At 44.0% G+C, this 25334-nt stretch overlaps 1 pseudogene; it reads right to left on the bottom strand.

Moving 5' to 3' along the window:
- Positions 1-12845: 12845 nt before the first annotated feature.
- Positions 12846-12963, bottom strand: LOC124614307 (annotated as a pseudogene).
- Positions 12964-25334: the final 12371 nt, after the last annotated feature.

The following is a 25334-nucleotide window of genomic DNA, read 5'->3' as shown; positions in this document are numbered from 1 at the left end:
ACCTGTACCACGCAATGCATGCACGTGTGCTTTCATTCAACATTCTCACAGTTACACTGGATATTAACGTACCAGTATTTCACATCTTTACCGGCTCTTCTCGCGCTTACATTAACTTGTGATCTTCTAAAGTTGTTTTTGCTGTTGTGGTCTTCAGTCCTGAGACTGGTTTCATGCAGCTCTCCATGCTACTCTATCCTGTGCACGCTTCTTCATCTCCCAGTACTTACTGCAACCTACATCCTTCTGAATCTGTTTAGTGTATTCATCTCTTGGTCTCCCTCTACGATTTTTACCCTCCACGCTGCCCTGCAATGCTAAATTTGTGATCCCTTGATGCCTCAGAACATGTCCTACCAACCGGTCCCTTCTTCTAGTCAAGTTGTGTCACAAACTCCTCTTCTCCCCAATTCTATTCAATACTTCCTCATTAGTTACGTAATCTACCCATCTAATCTTCAGCATTCTTCTGTACACCACATTTCGAAAGCTTCTTTTCTCTTCTTGTCCAAACTATTTATCGTCCATGTTTCATTTCCATACATGGCTACACTCCATACGAATACTTTCAGAAACGACTTCCTGACGCTTAAATCTATACTCGATGTTAACAAATTTCTCTTCTTCAGAAACGCTTTCCTTGCCATTGCCAGTCTACATTTTATATCCTCTCTACTTCGACCATCATCAGTTACTTTGCTCCACAAATAGCAAAACTCCTTTACTACTTTAAGTGTCTCATTTCCTAATCTAATTCCCTCAGCATCACCCGACTTAATTTGACTACATTCCATTATCCTCGTCTTGCTTTTGTTGATGTTCATCTTATACCCTCCTTTCAAGACACTGTGCATTCCGTTCAACTGCTCTTCCAAGTCCTTTGCTGTCTCTGACAGAATTACAATGTCATCTGCGAACCTCAAAGTTTTTATTTCTTCTCCATCGATTTTAATACCTACTCCGAATTTTTCTTTTGTTTCCTTTATTGCTTGCTCAATATACAGATTGAACAACATCGGGGACAGGCTACAACCCTGTCTCATTCCCTTCCCAACCACTGCTTCCCTTTCATGTCCCTCGACTCTTATAACTGCCATCTGGTTTCTGTACAAATTGTAAATAGCCTTTCGCTCCCTGTATTTTACCCCTGCCACCTTTATATTTTGAAAGAGAGTAGTCCAGTCAACATTGTCAAAAGCTTTCTCTAAGTCTACAAATGCTAGAAACGTAGGTTTGCCTTTCCTTAATCTATTTTCTAAGATAAGTCTTAGGGTCAGTATTGCCTCACGTGTTCCAACATTTCTACGGAATCCAAACTGATCTTCCCCGAGGTCGGCTTCTACCAGTTTCTCCATTCGTCTGTAAAGAATTCGCGTTAGTATTTTCCAGCTGTGACTTATTAAACTGATAGTTCGGTAATTTTCACATCTGTCAACACCTGCTTTCTTTGGGATTGGAATTATTATATTCTTCTTGTAGTCTGGGGGTATTTCACCTGTCTCATACATCTTGCTCACCAGATGACAGAGTTTTGTCAGGACTGGCTATCTCAAAGCCGTCAGTTGTTCCAATGGAATGTTGTCTACTCCCGGGGCCTCGTTTCGACTCAGGTCTTTCAGTGCTCTGTCAAACTCTTCACGCAGTATCGTATCTCCCATTTCATCTCCATCTACATCCTCTTCCATTTCCATAATATTGTCCTCAAGTACATCACCCTTCTATAGACCCTCTATATACTCCTTCCGCCATTCTGCTTTCCCTTCTTTGCTAAGAACTGGGTTTCCATCTGAGCTCTTGATATTCATACAAGTGGCTCTCTATTCTCCAAATGTCTCTTTAATTTTCCTGTAGGCACTATCTATCTTGCCCCTAGTGAGATAAGCCTCTACATCCTTACATTTGTCCTCTAGCCATCCCTGCTTAGCCATTTTGCACTTCCTGTCGATCTAATTTTTGAGACGTTTGTATTCCTTTTTGCCTGCTTCATTTACTGCGTTTTTATATTTTCTCTTTTCATCAATTAAATTCAGTATTTCTTCTGTTACCCAAGGAGTTCTACTAGCCCTCGTCTTTTTACCTACTAGATCCTCTGCTGCCTTCACTACTTCATCTCTCAAAGCTACCCATTCTTCTTCTACTGTATTACATTCCCCCATTCCTGTCAATTGTTCCCTTATGCTCTCCCTGAAACTCTGTACAACCTCTGGTTTAGTCAGTTTATCCAGGCCCATCTCCTTAAATTTCCACCTTTTTGCAGTTTCTTCAGTTTTAATCTACAGTTCATAACCAATAGATTGTGGTCAGAGTCCACATCTGTCCCTGGAAAAGTCTTACAACTTAAAACCTGGTTCCTAAATCTCTGCCTCACCATTATATAATCTGATACCTTCTAGTATCTCCAGGATTCTTCCATGTATACAACCTTCTTTTATGATTCTTGAACCAAGTGTTAGTTATGATTAAGTTATGCTCTGTGCAAAATTCTACCAGACGGCTTCCTCTTTCATTTTCTCTCCCCCAATCCATATTCACCCACTATGTTTCCCTCTCTCCCTTTTCCTACTCTTGAATTCCACTCACACATGACTATTAAATTTTCGTCTCCCATCACTACCTGAATAATTTCTTTTATCTCATCATACATTTCATCAATTTCTTCGTCATCTGCAGAGCTAGTTGGTATATAAACTTGTACTACTGTGGTAGGCATGGGCTTCGTATCTATCTTGGGCACAATAATGCGTTCGCTATGTTGTTTGTAGTAGCTTACCCGCACTCCTATTTTTTATTCATTATTAAACCTACTCCTGCATTACCCCTATTTGATTTTGTATTTATAACACTGTATTCACCTGACCAAAAGTCTTGTTCCTCCTGCTACCGAACTTCACTAATTCCCACTATATCTAACTTTAACCTATCCATTTCCCTTTTTAAATTTTCTAACCTACCTGCCCGATTAAGGGATCTGACATTCCACGCTCCGATCCCTATAACGCCAGTTTTCTTTCTCCTGATAACGACGTCCTCTTGAGCAGTCCCCGCCCGGAGATCCGAATGGCGGACTATTTTACCTCCGGAATATTTTACCCAAGAGGACGCCATCATCATTTAACTATACAGTAAAGCTGCATGCCCTCGGGAAAAATTACGGCTGTAGTTTCCCCTTGCTTTCAGCCGTTCGCAGTACCAGCACAGCAAGGCCGTTTTGGTTAGTGTTACAAGGCCACATCGGTCAATCATCCAGACTGTTGCCCCTGCAACTACTGAAAAGGCTGCTGCCCCTCTTCAGGAACCACACGTTTGTCTGGCCTCCGTTGTGGTTGCACCTACGGTACGGCCATCTGTATCGCTGAGGCACGCAAGCCTCCCCACCAACGACAAGGTCCATGGTTCATGGGGGGTTAAGTTAGTATTAAGTTAATCACTTAAATACGTGATTAACTTAAATACGTGATTAAGTTAGCACTTAAATACGTCACCTAGACGAACGTATTGCCGAAATTTCATTACTCGGCATCTTTTTCTTGGTGTTGGGGTTGGAATATTATTTTCCATCAGAGTACTAGAGTTGAAAACTTACTCATTGGCCAATATCACACCAAAGCTAACTGGGCGTACAGAACAATTAGAAAAAGCGGAGAGGAAAACAAAAATGAGATAGTCTGTTCGTTCGTAAGTGTGGCAGCCATTGTTCTGCTCGGTCAGACCATACAAACCAAGCAAGGCAGCACACTGTCCCTCAAATCTAAGGGCAAGAAAGGCACAGGGAATACAGACACGTCTCACAGAGCTAATCGATCCATACATAGTTTGCACGAAACCCACCACAGAACTCAAGTCCTACTCGCACTTGGCCGATTGTTTTTTTTTTTTTTGGAAGAACCTCGATTTAAATTATCTAAAATATCGAGTTTCTGCTTGAGGTCCAGCGTAACCTGTTTCCTTTTAGGAGACATGATTGTGAACTGTAAGGAAAGCTACAATTTCAAATATAGTATATAAAGCATTGTTTAACTAAGCATTGTTGCATACGATAATTCATTGTGCACCCGTTTTTGGATGTGCGCCGGATTACTGAGAGGCCAGATTATTGACACGTGCACGGGCACAATGAATTATCGTGCGCAAGAATGCTTATTTAAACAATGTTTTAATTTTATATACTATATATGAAATTGTAGCTTTATTTACAGTTCGGAATCATGTCTTCTAAGAGGAAACACGTTACGCTAGACTCGAAATTTTAGATAAGTTAAATTGCAGAAAGCCATTGCTGCTGAGCTCAATGTTGCACGAGCAACTATTTATGACATCTTAAAGGAGGAAGATGTTATTCGACAGTACTCAACACAAACGGATAGTGAGTTGGAGAAACGGAACGTTATCGAAAGGGTGAGAATGCAGAACTGGACGTAACTGTTTATATATGGTTCATACAACAACGCATAAAGGAATTCCAGTCAGTGGCCCTATTATAAAGGAAAAAGCATCTGCATTTAACAAACAACTTGGCGGTAGTAATTTGTCTGCAGCGAGTGAAGGTTGGTTATCAAGCTAGAAAAAACGACATGGCATTCGGCAGCTGACAGTCACCAGGCAAAGTCGCTCAGCTAACGATAAGGATGATGAGCTTGTAAGCAAGATACGGAAGATACTATAGAAAGAAGATCTAACAGTTCATGCCTTGTATAATGCTAATGGAAACAGGACTGTTTTACAAGACACTTCCTTCAAAACCATTAACTGCCAAGAACGAGAAGGAAGCTCGTGGTTACAAGCAACAGAAACAGCGCGTAAGATTAATGTTGTGTTGTAATGCAAATGGGAGTCATAAACTACCTCTTACCCAACATCCACGTTCTTTTCAACACACTGACATAAATACTCTATCAGTGCAGTATTGCGCTCAGAAGAAAGCGTGGATGGACAGACAAATATTCTCTCGGTGGTTCCATGAAACGTTTGTACCAGCACCGAGAAAAGAGCTAAAGAAGAAAAAGCTTCCACTGAAAGCTATCCATATACAGTAATTGACAATGCTCCCAGTCATCCTTCAGATGTTTCTCTAAAATCCGATGTTATACAAGCACTCTTTCTTTCACCTAATATGGTAGCCCTAATTCAGCCCATGGACCAGGGAATTTTGGAATCAATTAAGTGTCATTATCGACATTCACTCCTCGTCTTCTTGCTGAACGAAAGTTAAAACGACTCTATCGAGCCTATGCTGAATTGTTGATTTCCCAGCATCCGAAGCGTGGGATAAAGTGGAGAGCGCTACCAAAATGAAGGGCTGGAAGAAATTGTGGCCATCTATTGATGCCGAGTTGGATCCAGTAGTGAGTGACAGCGATGAGCCGGTCAATTCGGAATTATCAATTACTTTCTGCACTGACATGCTCCGCAACCTTCCAGGAGGAGAAGAAATTGATGACGAAGGTGTTACTAAGTGGCTGAATGAGGAGAACTGTGATACGGACCAAACTTTAACAGATGAAGAAGTAATCAGAAACGTGCAAGAAAGTAATGATGAAAGTGATGAAGAAGAGGACACAGGAGGAGAGGAGATGAAGATTTCTCACACTGCTGGTACTGAAACTGCCGAGGTCTTACTGAAGTACATTATGCAACAACCAGATGCCTGCAGTACCGATGTAATGCTTGTAAAGCGGCTGCGTGATAAAGCACGCCACCGTCGCGTATCATCAAAATGGTTCAAATGGCTCTGAGCACTATGGGACTCAACTGCTGTGGTCATCAGTCCCCTAGAACTTAGAACTACTTAAACCTAACTAACCTAAGGACATCACACACATCCATGCCCGAGGCAGGATTCGAACCTGCGACCGTAGCGGTCGTGCGGTTCCAGACTGTAGCGCCTTTAACCGCTCGGCAAATCTGGCCGGCGCGTATCATCATTGCGACATATTTCATAGTGAGTGATGCGACTGCATAATTATGTACAGTATACACTCAAGGACTAAGTTTTCTTTGAAAATCAATGTATTTTTCGATTTAACAAAGTATATTCTCTATATTTTCAAATTGTAGCCTTCGGTTTAATAAAGTACAGTGCACTATATCCCCTATGTTTTCAAAATAAATACAAAACAAAATAAATGAATGAAATAAATTTCAGACAATCAATAATCCGGCACTTCCGCTAATCCGGCACCCATATGTGCCAGGAATGGCCCGACTAGTGAGAGTTATTTCATCCATTGCGGAAATCGAGAATCTCAACGAGTTTTCCCTGTTACCGATATTGGCAAAATATTGGTCCCAGGAATTATAAGATCGTATCAAAATTTCTACAGGAGTTCCTCTGCCTAGTCCGGACAAACAAAGAGAAGCGAGCAGGGGACTTTAGTCTATATATGTACAGAGAGAAGATTTAATAAATTATGTTTTAATTATTTACTAAAACCTGTCAGCAATTTACATTTTATGTTTGCAAGCAGTAACGTTCGTCTATTATGCTTTAGACGGGTGATGAATGCAATGTATGTTTAAATGGAAAAAAGATATTTTTTATGTAATACCATTACAGTTTAACACATTTCAGCTTTTTTACTTTGCTTGTACTATGAAACTATGCTTCTTACCAAATTTCATGATTGTAGGTCAGTGCACAGTACCACACAGATTTTGATAAGTGCGTTTACGAGTTTCAAAATAGGTGACACAAATGGTCGAATCTTTTCATCGCATTGATCTAGAAGCTTAAATTTTTACACCGCCGAGGGACCATATCTTAAGTATGTGAAATATATTTTAACTTGACACGCCAAAATGTTCCACAGAAAAAGGAGCCTTAACAGAGGAATAGAAAGATGGATAAAAAATGACAACAAATATTTTTATGTGGTAAAATTACAAACTAGCAACTTTCGGTTTTTTTCCTTTACTTGTAATGTGAAATGTTACCTCTCGCCAAATATCACGATCCTGGGTCAACGAGAAGCGCCCTACATGTTTTGATGAGTGAATTTGTATCAACATATGTGGCTTTGTATCAACATATGTGGCATAAGTGGTCGCATCTCTTTATTGTATTGACTAAGAAACTTAAAATTTATGCACACCCTACTCGAAGACTTCTTTAAGAGAAGTCTGAAGACACTTGGTAACGAGTATCTGTACGAGCAACTACTGATGACACATGGCAGAATTGTGTATGATCACAGATTAGAATGGCCCCATAGCTGTATGCTCACTAGGCTCCCGTAGCATTCGCGTACAATCAACTCGCACACCAACGGCAGATATACTATGTGATCAGAAGTATCCGGACACCTAGCTGAAAATGACTTACAAGTTCGTGGCGCCCTCCATCGGTAATGCTGCAATTCAATATTGTGTTGGCCCATCCTTAGCCTTGATGACAGCTTCCACTCTCACAGCATACGTTCAATCAGGTGCTGGAAGGTTTTTTGGGGAATGGCAGCCCATTCTTCACGGAGTGCTACACTGAGGAGATGTTGGTCCGTGAGGCCTGGCACGAAGTCGGCCTTCCAAAACATCCCAAATCTGTTCTTTAGGATTTAGGTCAGGATTCTGTACAGGTCAGTCCATTACAGGGATGTTATTGTAGTGTAATCACTCCGCCACAGGCCGTGCATTATTAACAGGTGCTCGATCGTGTTGAAAGATGCAGTCACCATCCTCGAATTGCTCTTCAACCGTGGGAAGCAAGAAAGTGCTTAAAACACCAATATAGGCCTGTGCTCTGATAGTGCCACGCAAAACGACGAGGGGTGCAGGCCCCCTACATGAAAAACACGACCACTCTGTAACACCACCGCCTACGAATTTACTGTTGACACTACACACTCTGGCAGATGACGTTCACCGGTCATTTGCCAAGCCCACACCGTTACCATGATTCGTCATTCCGCAGAGCGTTTTTAAACTGTTCAATCGTCCAATGTTTAAGCTCCTTACACCAAGCGAGGCGTCGTTTGGCATTTACCGGCGTGATGTTTGGCCTTTGAGGAGCCGCTCGACCATGAAATCCAAGTTTTATCACCTCCCGCCTAACTCTCATAGTAGTTGCAGTGGTTCCTGATGCAGTTTGGAATTCCTGTGTGATGGTCTGGATAGATGTCTGCCTATGACACATTCCGACCCTCTTCAACAGTCGGCGGTCTCTGTCCGTCAACAGATGAGGTCAGTCTGTACGCTCTTGTGCTGTACATGTCCCTTGACGTTTCCACTACACTATCACATCGGAAACAGTGGTCCTAGGGATGTTTAGGAGTGTGGAAATCTCGCGTGCAGACGTATGACACAAGTGGCACCCAATCACCTGATCACGTTCGAAATCCGTGAGTTCCGCTGAGCGCCCCATTCTGGTCTCACGATGTCTAATGACTATTGAGGTGGCTGATATAGAGTACCTGGCAATAGGTGGCAGCTCAATTCACCTAATATGAAAAACGTATGTTTTTGGGAGTGTCCGGATACTTCTGATCACATAATGTAAATGCGACTCGCAGTGACATGTTCAATAGATTGAAAAAGATGGACTGTCCCAGGTGTCTCTACAACAGCCTACCAGATTGTTACACAGACTGGCAGGTGCAGTTTGAATGTCCTGGAAAGAAAATTATGATAATACCGCCAAATGCTGCCCAGAGGGCTCTGTTTGTGGTCCTGAGATCTTAGATGTTGAGATAGAGCCATTACTGAACCAGCTTCACATTAGAGGCCGCATCGCCCACGCAGACGATCTGCTAACTATACGCTGAAGCGGCAAAGAAACGTATAGGCATGCGTATCCAATGTAAACAGACAGAATACGCCGTTGCGGTCGACAACGCCTACATAAGACAGCAAGTGTCTGGCGCAGTTATCGCAGGTTATCAAGATTTAAGTGAGTCTGATCGTGGTATTACAGTCGGCACAGGAGCGATGGGACACAACATCCCCAAGGTAGCAGTGACGTGTGGATTTTCCCGTACGACCATTTCACAAATGTACCGTGAATATCAGGAATTCTGTAAAACATAAAATCTCCGACATCGCTGCGGCCGGAAAAGGATCCTGCAAGAACGTGACCAACGAAGACTGAAGAGAATCTTTCAACGTGACAGAAGTGCTGTCCTTCCTGAAATTGCTGCAGATTTCAGTGCTGGGACATCAGCAAGTGTCAGCGTGCGCACCATTCAACGAAACATCAGCGATATGGGCTTTCGGAGTCGAATGTCCATTATTATTATGAGGTACTTAGGTATGATTCTCCTACGTTGAAAGAAGAGCACCTGCGTACCTTGTTAGACTAGCGTTTCTGTAGAAGGTTATATCGCGGGGAATGTCTTAGCCACATCCTAGAGGTTGTTGGCAAAATGAATCTCTTGCCTTGTCTGCAATAGAGAGCATACATATCACACACGTTCCAAGTTTCTGTAACATCTACAAGTACCTATTTTTCCGTTCACCGTATAATTACAAGCACTGGGAAAAAACTACAAACGTTTCAAACGTAAAAATGAAAACATTTTATTGAAGTATCTGCAAATAATTTCTGTTGCTTTGTTGTCAACATTCAGTATTCCACTATGCATGAAAAATTTCTGTTCATCAGTTCTGTTGGTACTTTCTAATAATATTATTCTTATTTTCATCAAAATGTGCTAGAGTGGCAGAGATCTTTTCGCAGTTACAAATGATTGCGATAACCATTCGATTCCGGGAGTAAGGTTTAGGACCATCATCGAAGGTTCTAAAGTACTTTTTACATGCCCGGTATATTACTCCAATGCTCTTGTGAAAAGCATGCACTGTAGCTGTTTTTCAGCGTTTCTTGCAGTTGGTTTGCGTCGTACTTCCAATGCAGAGACACGAATGCAAAGTTTTATTCAGTGATGATCACTAGAAGGATGTCTATGTTTCTCATTTCAGAAGAATGAAGATTAAAGGCATATTACTTTTGCTATTGTCTGCCAACATAATCTGACTCTGAAGGTAGGAACGGTTGCCAGCAACGTGCGACCATCCGGCAACAAAAGAAAAGGAGCGCGTCCATCTTGATCGTGTTTCTCTTTTCCTTCCTCTTATATAAAAGCGCCGAGCATGTTTCATGTACTTTTTAAAAGCACTATCAGAAGCGAACATCGCTACGAAATCCACATCTGTGTCCTCCGAAAGAGAAACAGCACAACCAGAGCTGTACCGAATGCAACAGGCTTATAAATTTTCACCCCGACGGAAAGACAGGGAAATAATCCCCAAGACATTACCCAGGACGTTCCTGGGCAATGGCGACGCTTCATTAGGTAGTGTTCGCTGCCAAATCGTAATCTCTCTTTTCTTTCCGTTTCAGTGCATTTAGATTGCTTCCGCCTTACTTCATTCTTATTGCAACAGTGGGGCGAATGCCAAACGAGTGTCCGTTACAGGAGGAAACAGTGGTATTTGCTAGTTGTATCAATATAAGGTTCAGAAGAAACACAGCTTAAACCGGTAAAGATAAGCATCTTTTGTCCAGGTTTCTTAATGAGCACCCTGTGAGTGTACTTACGTCGCATTCGCGACGGAATTCGCCTCCTCCTTTGTTCATTAATTTATGAAAATAAAATTTTAAGCTAACAGTCGTCTTGAAACTTTAGCTTGAATGTTTAGCTATAAGCGGAAGTCAAATAAAAATGAAACAGATGAAAAAAATGTAAGTAAACCGTTTATTATTTCAAAAGTAATCATCATAACTGTCCGCACATTTATCCCACTGTGAGAAAAGGCTGTCAGTGCCTTCATGGAAAAATGTTTGCAGTTGCCTACGAAACCATGATTGTACCCAGGCGTGTACCTCTTCTTCTGAAGCAAACCCACGGCAACAAATGCCTTTTTCTAAAGGCTCTTTGGCTTTGTGTGAGCGTACACACACGTTGCCAAGGTTGTTTCGAATACGCTGCAGACGTTTCGCTGGGAAGCAGTCCCGATGTCTCCTAATGCGATTTCCACATTTTTGGAGCCCTGACAGTCGTGGCCAGCGATCTGCTCCGGATCAAAAGGTGCACACTTGGTTGCAATCATGGTTCCGTAGGCAAACTCAAACATTTTTCCATGAAGGTATTTACAGTCTTGTCTGACATTTGGATAAATGTATAACAGTTACGGCGATTACTTCTGGAATATCAAACAGCTTGCTTACTTTCTTTCCATCTGCGTCGTTTTCATTTGACTGCTACTTACAAAATTCTGACTCATTTATGTACCCTATGTGATAACACAATCTGAGTCATAAATACTGTGATAACGATAAACTTTCTCAAGCGCAATGTAAAATTTGGAAATAGATTAGTTATTAGCGTCAAATGAGATGCCGGCCGCTGTGGTCGAGCGGTTCTAGGGGCTTTAGTCCGAAACCGCGCTGCTGCTACCGTAGCAGGTTCGAATCCTGCCTCGGGCATGGATGTGTGTGATGTCCTTAGGTTAGCTGGGTTTAAGTAGTTCTAAGTCTAGGGGACTGATGACCTCAGATGTCAAGTCCCATAGTGCTTGGAGCCATTTGAACCATCAATGAGATTTAGAAAGCTAATAGATTTCTGATGTAAAGATATTCATGTCAATGAAAACACTCGTGCAATGCAAATGCATATGCCACCTGTGAGATCCGATCAGAAATACTAACTTTTGAATTCTAGTATCTCTCAGCGAACTTGTTAAGAGAACTAATCTGAAGATAGAACTGCCGACTGAACTACATTCATCAGCAAACTGCGGCAGAAATACGTACCAGAGAACTGCAATATTACGTAAAAGATGAGAGAAACATATGGCTCTGTGCATTGAGTACATTACTTGTTTATATAGAACCTTTAAATAGGACATGGAGTCAGGATATGACCAGTGTTGGTCGTAAACAGCCAAAGGATACTAAAGGAGTTTCAACGCAGTAGGCAGATGTATGCAGATACTGTTGCAAAATCGGCCTAATGTTAACTATCCGAAATAGATTATAACCAGTTTTACACAGGCGACTACAATCAGTCTCACATATTTCACAAACGAGCGTACTATGCTACGATTTTACAATATTCACAAAAATAATTCTACTAAAGCGGTTTGCTCACATCTATTTAAATGAGGTGACTGAGTGCTGCGAATGCTCACACATGAATGAAGTATGATTGACTATCGTGATCCACGTGGACACGCGATTCTGAACTGATCGCGAAGGAAGGCTAAGATCAATTTCAGGTGGAATAAACACGGCTCACAAGAAATTACTCCATAAACATGACTCCAAAAACTAACACGTCCACATAAATGTAATAGGGTATGTGTAAAACGTATTGGTTAATCTAAGAGTTCGTTGCGAGCTCAACAAACAAGTATGATGCAGTGTGATGAAACCTGCAGTTAGCACCCACCTCCGCACATTGCAAAATTCGGACCCAGAGCTGGGCACCCTTCATCAACCGAAGCACTCCGTCTTCAGACCACAAGTGGCCCATCGGGACCATCCGACCGCCGTGTCATCCTCAGGTAAGGATGTGGATAGGAGGGGCGTGTGGTTCAAATGGTTCAAATGGCTCTGAGCACTATGGGACTTAACATCTGAGGTCATCAGTCCCATAGATCTTAGAACTACTTGAACTTAACTAACCTAAGGACATCACACACATCTATGCCCGAGGCAGGATTCGAACCTGCGACCGTAGCGGTCGTGCGGTTCCAGACTGAAGCGCCTAGAACCGCTGGGCCACTCCGGCTAGCGGGGCGTGTGGTCAGCACTCCGCTCTCCAGATCGTTACGATGGTTTTCTTTGACCGGAGCCGCTACTATTCGGTCGAGTAGCTCCTCAATTGGTATCACGAGGCTGAGTGCACCCCGAAAAATGGCAACAGTACATGGCGGCCCGGATGGTCACCCATCCAAGTGCCGGCCACGCCCGACAGCGTTTAACTTCGGTGGTCTGACGGGAACCGGTGTATCCACCGTGGCAAGGCCATTGCCTTTCATCATCAGACAAGAACTGTAAATTGTTTTAACTTGAGACATTTAAGTTTCGAACATATGTTAGAACACAAAAGTTTACAGGTACGTCGTACATGAAAAGTAGAATCAAATACGTCGGTTTTCAATTCCAAAGTAGATGCTCTTGATATCTGTCCATTACAGTGTCATCTACTACGAATGGAAACATTGGTTTGAGTAAACTGTACGTATTTTTTGGTGTAGAATCCGAACATGCAGTAAAAATGGGAGGTTCCTATTTGAAAAGACGCAGTTGACCCCGCCCATGCAAGAGTTTTTTGTATGATACGTCGTTTTTGAGATACTTAAAACAATCACCCTGTATAACCTAAACGATACAATGTAACTACACTCCTGGAAACTGAAATAAGAACACCGTGAATTCATTGTCCCAGGAAGGGGAAACTTTATTGACACATTCCTGGGGTCAGATACATCACATGATCACACTGACAGAACCACAGGCACGTAGACACAGGCAACAGAGCATGCACAATGTCGGCACTAGTACAGTGTATATCCACCTTTCTCAGCAATGCAGGCTGCTATTCTCCCATGGAGACGATCGTAGAGATGCTGGATGTAGTCCTGTGGAGCGGCTTGCCATGCCATTTCCACCTGGCGCCTCAGTTCGACCAGAGTTCGTGCTGGACGTGCAGACCGCGTGAGACGACGCTTCATCCAGTCCCAAACATGCTCAATGGGGGACAGATCCGGAGATCTTGCTGGCCAGGGTAGTTGACTTACACCTTCTAGAGCACGTTGGGTGGCACGGGATACATGCAGACGTGCATTGTCCTGTTGGAACAGCAAGTTCCCTTGCCGGTCTAGGAATGGTAGAACGATGGGTTCGATGACGGTTTGGATGTACCGTGCACTATTCAGTGTCCCCTCGACGATCACCAGTGGTGTACGGCCAGTGTAGGAGATCGCTCCCCACACCATGATGCCGGGTGTTGGCCCTGTGTGCCTCGGTCGTATGCAGTCCTGATTGTGGCGCTCACCTGCACGGCGCCAAACACGCATACGACCATCATTGGCACCAAGGCAGAAGCGACTCTCATCGCTGAAGACGACACGTCTCCATTCGTCCCTCCATTCACGCCTGTCGCGACACCACTGGAGGCGGGCTGCACGATGTTGGGGCGTGAGCGGAAGACGGCCTAACGGTGTGCGGGACCGTAGCCCAGCTTCATGGAGACGGTTGCGAATGGTCCTCGCCGATACCCCAGGAGCAACAGTGTCCCTAATTTGCTGGGAAGTGGCGGTGCGGTCCCCTACGGCACAGCGTAGGATCCTACGGTCTTGGCGTGCATCCGTGCGTCGCTGCGGTCTGGTCCCAGGTCGACGGGCACGTGCACCTTCCGCCGACCACTGGCGACAATATCGATGTACTGTGGAGACCTCACGCCCCACGTCTTGAGCAATTCGGCGGTACGTCCACCCGGCCTCCCGCATGCCCACTATACGCCCTCGCTCAAAGTCCGTCAACTGCACATACGGTTCACGTCCACGCTGTCGCGGCATGCTACCAGTGTTAAAGACTGCGATGGAGCTCCGTATGCCACGGCAAACTGGCTGAAACTGACGGCGGCGGTGCACAAATGCTGCGCAGCTAGCGCCATTCGACGGCCAACACCGCGGTTCCTGGTGTGTCCGCTGTGCCGTGCGTGTGATCATTGCTTGTACAGCCCTCTCGCAGTGTCCGGAGCAAGTATGGTGGGTCTGACACACCGGTGTCAATGTGTTCTTTTTTCCATTTCCAGGAGTGTACATAAAAAGAAATGGAAAGAACATCTAGAACGTATGAGTGACAGAAGAATACCTAAAGCAGCAAGTAGATACAAGCCAGAAAGAAGAAGTGTGGGAAGAGCAAATACAAGATGGTAGCAAACCCTATGAAGGCAGAACTGGCCACTAATGCCTAACCCTTGTTGGGAAGAAGGAGAGGTATCTTATCTCTCAGTGAAGAACAGGGAATCGTAGCTGGAGGCTCTGATGCTCGAAGATAGTAAAAGACAAAGATAACCAGCCACGGAGCAGTTTTCAGAATCTTGCGCGACGTATTGGACACGAAAAAGAGATTGACGGAAAACGTAAAATCGCTGAGCGGGAATGGCTAGAGGCCAAATGCAAGGGTGTAGAAGCATTCATGACTACGGGAAAATTCAATAGGTATTTGGAAAAAAAGAATACCTGTATAGCTATCAAGAGCTCGAATGGCAAATTCAGTACTAAACAAAGACGGAAAAACTGACCTGTGGAAGGAACATATAGAAAGGCTACAATAGATAAATTAACTAGGCTGCAATACTATAAAGAGGAAGTAAATGAAGATGAGGTAGGAGGTATGAAACTACTGGAAGAATATGACAAAGTACCGGAAGACTAAGTGGAAACAAGTATCGTAGTGTTGACGACATTCCCTTAGAATCATAGAGGTCCTTGGAAGAGCCAGTCATAACAAAACTATAGCAAACGCTGTGCAAGATATGTGACACAGATTTCAGGGCTGTAATAAATCCAATTCAAAATTAGCAGATGTTGAAAGTTGTAAATGTTAGCGGCCTATCACTTCAATAAGTCATATTAGCAAAATACTGACACGATCGGGTTAGGTTCCAGAGAAACGAGGGTTCGCACGAGAAAATCATGACCGTACTACTTATCTTACATTTAAAAAAAAATCCAACTTACCTTTGTGGCATCTGTAGATTAGAGAAAACTATTGACAGTGTTAACTGCACTACACTCTTTGAAGTTTTGATGGTAGCAGGGATAAAAAATAGGGAACAAAAGGTTATTTACAACTTGCACAGAAACCTGACTGTAGTTAAAGGGTCAAAGGACATGAAAGGTATTTAGTGGTTGAGAAGGGAAAGAGCCTATCTCCAATGTTATTCAGTCTGTACATTGAGCAAGCAATAAAGGAAACCAAGAAGAAATCTGGAAAGCGAATTAAAGTTCAGGGAGAAGAAATAAAACTTTTTAGGTTTGCTGATGAATTCGTAATTCCGTCGGAGACGCCAAAGGACTCAGAAGAGCAGTTAAACAGAATGCATAGTGTCTTGAAAAGAGATTATAAGATGAACATCAATTAAAGTAAAACAAGCGTAAAGGAATGTAGTTGAATTAAATTAGGCAATGCTGAGGGAATTAGATAAGGAAATGAGACACTAAAAATAGTAGGTTAGTTTTATTATTTGGGCAACAAAATTACTGATGATGGCAAAAGTGATGAAGATATAAAACGCACTCTGGCAGTAGCAAAAACATAACTCTTGAAAAAGATGAATTTATTAGGGTGGATTATAAAAATGTCATCACTGAAGACATAAAGTCTGAAAATGGGTCTGTGATCATGTTTTTGGCATTTTATTTTACAGGTCCGTCTTGATCACACAAACTTGCACGCTTCACTATTACCGGTTTCGGGTACTGCCATCTTCAGATCATAAAATATTCTGATGTAGTATCAACGTCACTATGCACCTGCATGTTTAGTTTGACGTTGATACTGCATCGGAATATTTTATGATCTGAAGATGGCAGTAGCCGAAACCGGTAATCGTGAAGTGTAAAAGTTTGTGTGATCAAGACGGACCTGTAAAATAAATATGTCAGTAAGTCTTTTCTGAAGCTTTTTGTCTGGAGTGGACAGAAGTGAAATTTGGACAATAAGGAGTTCAGACACGACAAAAATAGAAAAATTTGGTTCTACAGGAGAAGCTTGGAGACTAGACTGGTAGATCGAATGACTAACGCGGAGATACAGAATGGAATTAGCGAAGAAAGAAAGTTATTGAACAAACTAAGAAAAGGCATTGGTTGATAGGACACATCTTGAGCCATCAAAGAATTGTTAGTTTGGTAATGGAGGAAAGAGTGGGTCAGGGGATAAATGTAGTAAGCAGGTTCAAAAGAATATAAGTTGCAGTAGTTATGAAGAGATTAAAAGGCTTCCTCAGAACAAACTAGCGTGGAGAGCTGCATTAAACCATTCTTCGGACTGAAGATCACAACAACAACGACAATAACAATAATAATAATAATAATCATGATAATAATAATAACAATAATAGTAATTAGAATCTTACGGCTACCTCACGGATAGTGTACGTTCCGCAACCAGTGGCCTGTTAACAAGCGTTGTCAACGCATTGAAACCGTGCCATCGCTGCACACCGGCGTGTCGCGATTCCTCACCCCAGGTGACCTTCTCCATGCTTCCATCATCCACCGACGTTGTTCTTGCGTTCGTGCTACCCTTCGTGTCCTGAGAGCACGTCGAACAGAAGTACACACGTGGGGGCGCCGGCTTCTAAACACCAATGGCGAGGAGGTTGTTCTGAGATGGAGAGCGATACTTGGCGAGTGGTCTCCCACAGTGCGGTCTGTCCCTTCTTTATTCTTATATGTGGCAGTTGATGGTGACTCTGTGAGCAACAGTTTGTTGATCACGGTAGTAGATTCTGGTGATAGCAGAGGGGTACTTATGGCAGTACGTCCGGCGCACGGAAGCTGCGCGACTTGAGACGATAGGTCCATCTAATGGGCGCTTCATGGCTGTCCTGCCTTCGACTGCAACTCCAGTAAAAACAAATCATTTTGCTTAGGGGCCTATTGGAGCAAATACAATTTAAAGGGCAAAAGAAAGATAATCGCAGGATACGGTGGGATTTTAGGTTAACATCTACATCAACATGTGGGAGGAAGTAGTATGTTAGCTGATTCTTTCTGGAATGTATGCTCTTAGAATTTCAACAGTAAACATCTCTGTGATGCAAAACGCCTTTCTTGTACCCTCTACCACTTGAGTTTCTTGAGCGTCTCCGTAATGCTCTTTCGTCGCCTGTAACCAAACGCGCCGCTCTTGGTTGGATCTAGCCCATCTCTTTCATTATCCCTACTTACATTGGGCCCACACTGATACAAAATACTCAACAATCAGTCTATCAAGTATACTGTAAGCTTCTTATTTCGTGGGTGGGATACGTATTCTTAGGACTCTTCCAGTGAATCTCAGCAGGGCACCTGCTTTTCCTACTATTTGTTTTATGTGGTCATTTCACTTTACCGTCGTTTTGGATGGCTGGTCCCTGGTATCTTGCGGCAGCTACTGTATTCAGTGATTTTTCGCCAATTGTGGAATCGAACGAAAATGGATCTCTGTGATTTATCCGCATTACGTGATGTTTATTTACCTTCAGAGTCAACTCCCAGTCACTCTACCGATCGTCGACCCTCTGCAGGTTTTCCTGCATTTTGTTATAGCCTTCGGTCGTTACAATCTTCCTGCTGACGACAGCACCAACCTTGGGAAGCCACCAACGTTATGCACTAGATTATTAGCATAAATTATAACGTAGTAGGGGCTCTTTGACACTGACTTTGGGGCAATCCCAAGATTAACTTCACATTTGTCGATTTTGTTCCGTTAAACAATGAGCTCAGTTTTTTTTTGCGAGGAAGTCCTGAAGCCAGTTGCGAATCTACTGGATACTGGGTAAGGACGCTTTTTTTTTCACGGAACAACAGTCCGGAACTGTATGAAATAAGACTAGCGTGTGAGTAGCGGATTTCTTGAATACGTGGACGGTCAACGTCCAGCTACCTGCAACGGACTCTCAGAGCTGATGAACTTCTGTTTCTTAATGATTTCAGTGAGACTCTTCCCAACAGCGAAGCGCTTGGCGTTAGCACCAGAGGCAGCGTCGTAAGATGGGTAACTACTACACGCACGGAAGAGGACACAGATCCAATGCGAATTCCTGTTACAGACATGCAAACCCTAAAAATGCCGTTTACCATTGTCTGAAGGATCACCGAAGTTAAGTGCTGTCGGGCTTGGCTAGCACTTGGATGGGTCACCGTCCCGATCTGCCGAGTGTTGTTGGCAAGCGGGCTGCACCAAGCCCTTGTGAGGCCAAGTAAGGAATTACTTGACTTAGAAGTAGCGCCACCTGTTACGAAAACCGACAACGTCCGGGAGAGCGATGTGCTGACCATGTGCCCCTCCAAATCCGTGTCCTGTGGCGCTAAAGGGCTGAGGATGACACGGCAGCCGGGAGGCACCGTTGGATCTTCAAGGCCTGTTTGGGCGGTGTTTTTTTACTGTCTGAAGGATATAAATGTTCAAAATTTTTCACTTCGTTGTATCTTCGGTAAACGAGGTGAAGAGTAGAGGAGAAGGACTGCATACCTGTTCTTACGCCATTTTTAATCCAAGCATCTTTTAGTCTATCATTCTTATTGCTCCTTTCCGACTCTTGTACACATTGTATATTATCCGTCTTTCCCTTTGCGTATAGCTGTTTTTCTGAGAATTTCAAGTCTCTTGCAACGTTTTGCGTTGATGAACACTTTCACATGGTCGTCAGATCCCATTCATGTCTTGATTTTTCTTAAATCTTTTGTCTATTACCAAGCACAGCGTGAGAAATGCATGTCTGATACCTTTAGTTTTTCGAAAGCCAATATAACAGAATTTCAATTTTTACGGTGTTTCTGTATATTAGGCCCATTCTATCCTGGAACGTGGATGCACGAGTGGTTACGTTTATTGTGCAATGGGTCTTGTATTTATCGGACCTGTCTTCGAGATTGTGACACTTTTCTTACACATTTTCAATAAAAAAAAATGGCTCTGAGCACTATGGGACTAAGGTCATCAGTCCCCTAGAACTTAGAACTACTTAAAACTAACTAACCTAAGGATATCACACACATCCATGCCCGAGGCAGGATTCGAACCTGCGACCGTAGCGGTCGCGCGGTTCCACACTGTAGCGCCTAGAACCGCTCGGCCACAGACATTTTAAATGTTATATTTTTTAATTCCGAATATGATACCATTAGAAGGCGGTTGCCCGTCTTTACACCAGCTTAACTCTTTTCCAAAAGGAGTGTTGCTTATTTGTACACCACACAGAGGCCCCATATGCATGCAATAATTATTCCTCTCTCACAGGTACAGTATTCGAAAACAACTTAAACGAGCTGTAATTTCATAGGTTCATTGGTTTTTAAGTAATCTCAGTGGACACTTTTAGAAGTTCTCTTAACCACACTACATATTTCATCTTCGACAAAGGCTTGAAGAGGGTGGACAAGGGTTTGTATCAGTAGCCCAATGTGTGATGGTGCGAGCGCATCGTCTGGAGACTAGTCCTGTCCCCTTAATTTCCCTCTCGTTATCCTGTTGTCTCCAGATTTTACAGTTTGGTAAGTTTGGTTGACTGGAAAAACATATCGTACTTTAGGAATGTGTAGCATACTTTCTTCGATGTGTTTCATTCATCATATTAGATTAAAAATCATGATGAGATGCCTGAAGCTCAGTGAGTATAGTGTTGCTGAAGAACACGATTAAGACACCTGGTTGATAGCTCGACCCTGTTCTCCGTTCACGCGCTTGAGAACAGCAGCATCCACTGGCTGTCCTTACCCTGCGAGAGATTTGGATTGCTACGGCGGGAAAGGGCTCACTATGTAGACGCCAAACTCCGAGACTGATGTAATTGCTATCAAAGAAAAACGACTGTTAAAGATACACGTGACTTTACAGACTACTCATTCCGAATGCGCTGTCAAATAAGTGCAATTTTCACGTACAAACTTTCGTCATTCTTGCGATAATTTGCCTGTTCCCGTGACAAAGGTTACCTATTTTCTTTCCTTGTTTTCATGAATAGCCCCGTTGCTGAGATAAACGAATCTGGTAACGAGCGAAAATGAGGAGGAAGTGTTCAAGCACCAACTCTATGAGGAAGATCCGAACAGTTCTTTCTCAAACGCAACCTCCCCCTGCGTTTCTAAATCACGCGATGAAGAGCATACGGTGTGGTGACCACAGAATCAATTGGGGGGGGGGGGTTCGAAATTGACGTTTATTTACTTTTTGACATATCAGTTACGAATAAAAACACACGTAATTACTATAGGAGCCGTAACGCGATATTTCTGTTTTAAATTAGGAACCTAACAGAAATAAAAAAGGTCTTATTTTTCCTTTGGGAGGGCATTGCTGGTGGTGATTCTCCAGTGGTATCTACCGATATTTATTATTTTGTTTGAATATGTAACCATACAGTACGGTTAAAAGATGTTTTTTACGTCTGAATGGTTATGAACGACCGATTACGCCAAATAGCTTAGTGTCGTACTCTGCCCTCCCCCATCCACGCACTCGGCGCCACTACCAACTTCTTTCATTTATTCCATTAACCGTAGTGTGGTGTATTATTTAAACCTGCAGATATCTCACTGCATAGTAACCTATCTGAAAGTCTGTCACAACTTCTGTCACTCTTTCCCTGACTTCCGGTGATTGAAAATGCTTCCAAAACTGGACTGGTATGCATACTGCTGAACTCCTGGTCGAGAGACAATGTGACACCGCGACCAACTATGCATCTGTCTTCAGTGGTACAAGCAAATGGTCGACTTCACACTCGGTGTTATTTACGGCACACTGCACTGAGATGGAATATAGTTACCACACCGAGATTCCTGGCAATGACGTCGGTTTACGTGAGGAGCGGCGCTAGATCACTTTCTCATGAAGCTAAACAGACCGCGTCCAGCTCTTCAGCCGCTTAAAAATTAGTGGCGGGAGCAGTAATTGAACATGAATCCTTCGGGTAACAATCAGACTACCTCAATTTTCAGCCATGGAAGTCGTCCACATGAAGCACGGAAAGTGAAAACAGGTGCAATATCGGAGATGGTACTGAGAGGTACATTTGTTGTTGCTTATATGCCTTCAAGCTGTTTTCGAATTCTGGTGACATGGTGAACGATGTAGCTCCATGCACTCCCTGGCGTTATTCTGGTACTCTGTTCATGCAGTATTTCTGTTACACCGTGTTACTAGTGGGGGCCGAAATGCACGCGTTTTAGATCATGCAGGCTGGCGTGAGGAGGGAAGAACTATACTGACGTGAGGTCTGGAACGTGACAAAGAATTAGAATTCAGAAAGCGGACGCAATTAGTTTGATACTTTGCTTTAATCCATTAATGATGAACGTCGGTCGCTCTTGACAGTACATGTGTCACAATATTATCTGTTCAGAATAGTAACTGAATATGGCGCCTTGCTAGGTCGTAGCAAATGACGTAGCTGAAGGCTATGCTAAATTGTTGTCTCGGCAAATGAGAGCGTATTTTGTCAGTGAACCATTGCTAGCAAAGTCGGTTGTACAACTGAGCGAGTGCTAGGAAGTTTCTCTAGAACTGCCGTGTGGCGGCGCTCGGTCTGCAATCACTGATAGTGGCGACACGCGGGTCCGATGTATACTACCGGACCGCGGCCGATTTAAATGCTACCACCTAACAAGTGTGGTGTCTGGCGGTGACCCCACAATTTCCTTTGATAATCTCTCTCCACATTCTCCTTGTTACAACTGTTTCTAGTGAGCCTTTTAATTGCCGGCCGCTGTGGCCAAGCGGTTCTAGGTGCTCAAGTCCGGAACCGCGGGACTGCTACGGTCGCAGGTTCGAATCCTGCCTCGGGCATGGATGTGTGTGATGTCCGTAGGTTAGTTAGGTTTAAGTAGTTCTAAGTTCTAGGGGACTGATGACCTCAGATGTTAAGTCCCATAGTGCTCAGAGCCATTTGAACCATTTTTGAGCCTTTTACTCTCGCGACATGCCCTAAGTACTTTAATTTCATCTGGAGTAATCTGGGAAGCAAAGGAAATTTAGATTTTCTTTTTTCCAGTCCTTTTATTTTTTACATTTTTTCTTTCAAATGCCTAGCATCGCTTCACTGAGTCACATGCCGGTCACGTAATTGCTGCGCGTGCTGGAAACTGGAGACTAGCTTGGATACAAGCAAGTTATTACGATTGTGCACTCTGGTACTCGAGCCTTTAACGGGTGGGCTAGGTGGTCGCCGTCTCCAGATTTGGCCTCGGGCGGAGACAGCGAGGTGCGGAGCGGCGGACAGAAGTGGGCCGGCCCTGCGGGCGGTCTCTGTTGTGTGCAGTGCGGCGTGGCGTGGCGTGGCGTCAAGTTGGTGCCGGCGCTCGTAGCGGTAGGTCGCGTCCGCGCCACCGGCACGTCTGAATGGTGGCCGGGATTACGGCGCTAGGCGGCGGGCGCTCCTCTTCCTCCCACTCCCCCTACCCCTCTCGCTCTCCTCCCCCCACCCCCACCCCCACCCCCACCCCCACCCGCAGGGCGGGACCCGGCGAGCCGCGTGACGCCGCCCGCGACACGTCCGGCGCCGCGACGCTACTCGCCGGCGCCGTTAAAGCTGACCTTCGGCGGCAAAAACGAGCCGGCCGCGGCGAGGCGCGGACCACCATCGGGAGCTCGGCTTTAAAACCCGCATTGTATTTCTGGCTCTCAGCTGACTGGATGGGCCCCGCGGCGCTCCTCACCCCTGGCGTGGCGCCGCTTCCGCAAACAGCCGCCGGCTCAGCTGACGCCGGTCAGTGACTCCGCGTGCTCGGAAGGAAGGCCACTGCGGCGGGAAGGAAGAGCGCGGCGTTTGTTGGCTCGGCGGCGTCCGAGTCATCACGGATGGAACGCTAATGTGAAACGTCTGCGACGCAGCCACGCATCATCTGTGGGAGCCATCCCAGTAACAAAAACTAGACGTCATGCATTCCTGTGATCGGCTCCGGAAAGATCGACAGAAATCAAAAAAATGTTCAAATGTGTGTGAAACCTTATGGCGCTTAACTGCTAAGGTCATCATTCCCTAAGCTTACACGCTACTTAACCTAAATTACCCTAAGGACAAACACACACATCCATGCCCGAGGGAGGACTCGAACCTCCGCCGGGACCAGCTGCACAGTCCATGACTGCAGCGCCTGAGACCGCTCGGCTAATCCCGCGCGGCGGAAAGGTCGAAATTGACTTGTTAACGTGCACAAAATAAATGACGTTACTTGTACTAGTTCGATTTCCTACTTCTAACAACAAACTTTAGTGTAATATGTACAAGTACGCGTCGTTTCACGTCCACATTTACTAATAAAATTCTCTCGAACTGCCTGATGCTGTAGGAGTTACATGTGTCAGGAGGTACAGATGTTTATTCATTTTACTGTCGTAACTTCTTCTATAAAAAGTGCTTAAGTCACTTGTAGCGAAATGTTACAATTCAGATCAATTTTATGGTTAACTAAAGGGAAATGTGTAAGACTTAGCTGCTGTGGGCGTTGAAATACTTCAATAACTCCACCTGAAAATTTGTAACTGGACTGGGACTCAAACCTGTATTCTCTGCTTCTCGTGAACGGTCGCATTGAGCACTTTTTCTTTCCTGTTTTTTTTTTTTTGTTTTTTTTTGTTTTTGTACCATTAACACAGCTTATTCAGACAAGCACGTGAGTAAACTTTATGTGTAAAACTTTCCTGTAAATTTTGTTAAAGAATTTCTTCTAGCAATCTGAAGCTGCATTAAGTAAACCAGAACATAAGAGCCTGTGATGTATTTGTCCACAGCGAGATTAGAACACGCGAAAGAGACTAAAAATTTGGATATGGTGAGGCACGAACCAGCTAAACATCATGCATCGCTCTGTGATGCCGCGTCTCTATTTTTTATTGTTTATTTACAAACAGAACATGTTTGTAGTTTATTCTAAATTTTTCACAAGATACCACATAAAAAAACACTACAAAATGCCTTAAAAGGCATAAAATTGGAACGAAAATAATCAGATAATCTTCAATTTACGTGCGTAGAAGAGCCAGTCCGCTTCTCAGAATCCATAGTTTGTACGGGTTCGTTTGTGCATTCAGTCGAAAATAACTACGAAGTAAAACGTCTCAGCACTGGGACACCCTAACTGTTGAGAGGAACCATCAGCACTATCCTTAAGAAAATGGCATAATGTATTCTATATTTCGGTCGGCGCTGTATCTTTTCGTTCCTGTAAGTACATCCATTCCATTGTCGTCATATACGCAACTCACCGCCATCACTGCGATCCATTTGATCGCGTTGGTTTTTTGCTGGGGGAAGTGTGTCACACCTGGGTAAAGCATTACTGCCGGCGTGATCTGTGTTAGTGGTACAGCTATGAAAAGCTATGATACGACGCGTCAGAGTCGCACCTGAATGCCAATCAACTGCAGTAGGTGCCTATAACTCACCCAGTGAGCATTATCGCCTTTGCACACACTAAACGGTGTTCATGCGCGTGCATCAGCTCGCAACATCTGCAAAGGGGTGAATCAGCCATGTTTATCACGTATAATCTGGCCATGTGACATAAGGATAAACTAGAACCTACCATGAGGCGAGTGGAGTGTCGGATGGGATATCTGTATCCCTCGTTTGTGTTTCGAAGGACCGGGACTGCTCGAGCCCATACCTTCTGTCGGATAA

Source organism: Schistocerca americana, chromosome 4, assembly GCF_021461395.2.
Source record: "Schistocerca americana isolate TAMUIC-IGC-003095 chromosome 4, iqSchAmer2.1, whole genome shotgun sequence".
Taxonomy (NCBI): domain Eukaryota; kingdom Metazoa; phylum Arthropoda; class Insecta; order Orthoptera; family Acrididae; genus Schistocerca; species Schistocerca americana.
The sequence above is the reverse complement of the archived record's forward strand: the minus strand, read 5'-3'. Positions and strand labels throughout refer to the sequence as shown.